This window comes from Astyanax mexicanus, chromosome 10, assembly GCF_023375975.1.
Source record: "Astyanax mexicanus isolate ESR-SI-001 chromosome 10, AstMex3_surface, whole genome shotgun sequence".
Lineage (NCBI taxonomy): Eukaryota > Metazoa > Chordata > Actinopteri > Characiformes > Acestrorhamphidae > Astyanax > Astyanax mexicanus.
In genome coordinates, this window is record NC_064417.1 from 11,072,501 (window position 1) to 11,075,000 (window position 2,500).

The 2,500-nt window shown below is 52.8% G+C and overlaps 1 protein-coding gene across 2 annotated transcripts in view; it reads left to right on the forward strand.

Annotated features, from left to right (window-relative positions):
• spire2 (spire-type actin nucleation factor 2) overlaps positions 1-2,500 on the forward strand; it is a 70,357-nt gene that overhangs the window by 19,698 nt on the left and 48,159 nt on the right. The gene's annotated exons all lie outside the window — the stretch shown is intronic.

The window sequence follows — 2,500 nt, forward strand, 5'->3', positions numbered from 1 at the left end:
ACACTGTACACACCCAAAACCACTGACCCACACACTGTACACACCCACACCACTGACCCACACACTGTACACACCCAACACCCCTGACCCACACACACACACACACTGTACACACCGAACACCAATGACCCACACACTGTACACACCCAACACCACTGACCCACACACTGTACACACCCAACACCACTGACCCACACACTGTACACACCCAACACCACTGACCCACACACTGTACACACCCAACACCACTGATCCACACACACTGTACACACCCAACACCACTGACCCACACACACACACACACACTGTACACTCCCAACACCACTGACCCACACACTGTACACACCCAACACCACTGACCCACACACACACACACACACTGTACACTCCCAACACCAATGACCCACACACACACACACACACACACTGTACACACCGAACACCAATGACCCACACACTGTACACACCCAACACCACTGACCCACACACTGTACACACCAAACACCACTGACCCACACACACACACACACACACTGTACACACCCAACACCAATGACCCACACACTGTACACACCCAAAACCACTGACCCACACACTGTACACACCCACACCACTGACCCACACACTGTACACACCCAACACCCCTGACCCACACACACACACACACACACTGTACACACCGAACACCAATGACCCACATACTGTACACACCCAACACCAATGACCCACACACTGTACACACCCAACACCACTGACCCACACACTGTACACACCCAACACCACTGACCCACACACTGTACACACCCAACACCACTGATCCACACACACTGTACACACCCAACACCACTGACCCACACACACACACACACACACTGTACACTCCCAACACCACTGACCCACACACTGTACACACCCAACACCACTGACCCACACACTGTACACACCCAACACCACTGACCCACACACACACACACACACTGTACACTCCCAACACCACTGACCCACACACTGTACACACCCAACACCACTGACCCACACACTGTACACACCCAACACCACTGACTCACACACACACTGTACACTCCCAACACCACTGACCCACACACACACTGTACACACCCAACACCACTGACTCACACACACACTGTACACTCCCAACACCACTGACCCACACACACACACTGTACACAACCAACACCAATGACCCACATACTGTACACACCCAACACCACTGACCCACACACACACACACTGTACACACCCAACACCAATGACCCACATACTGTACACACCCAACACCACTGACCCACACACACACACACTGTACACACCCAACACCACTGACCCACACATTGTACACACCCAACACCACTGACCCACACACTGTACACACCCAACACCACTGACCCACACACACACATTGTACACTCCCAACACCACTGACCCACACACTGTACACACCCAACACCACTGACTCTCACACACACATACACACACACACTGTACACACCCAACACCACTGACCCACACATACACACACTGTACACACCCAACACCACTGACCCACACACTGTACACACCCAACACCACTGACCCCCACACACACACACACACACACACACACACACACACTGTACACACCCACACACACTGTACACACCCAACACCACTGATCCACACACACACTGTACACACCCAACACCAGTGACCCACACACACACATTGTACACTCCCAACACCACTGACCCACACACTGTACACACCCAACACCACTGACCCACACACACACACACACACACTGTACACACCGAACACCAATGACCCACACACTGTACACAACCAACACCACTGACCCACACACTGTACACACCCAACACCACTGACCCACACACACACACACACTGTACACACCCAACACCACTGACCCACACATTGTACACACCCAACACCACTGACCCACACATTGTACACACCCAACACCACTGACCCACACACTGTACACACCCAACACCACTGACCCACACACACACACTATACACTCCCAACACCACTGACCCACACACACACACACACACACTGTACACACCCAACACCACTGACTCACACACACACTGTACACTCCCAACACCACTGACCCCCACACACACTGTACACACCCAACACCACTGACCCACACACACACACACACTGTACACTCCCAACACCAATGACCCACACACACACTGTACACACTGAAGACCAATGACCCACACACTGTACACACCCAACACCACTGACCCACACACTGTACACACCCAACACCACTGACCCACACACTGTACACACCCAACACTACTGACTCACACACACACACACACACACACACTGTACACTCCCAACACCACTGACCCACACACACACACACACACACACACTGTACACACCCAACACCACTGACCCACACACACACACACACACTGTACACTCCCAACACCAATGACCCACACATACACACACACTG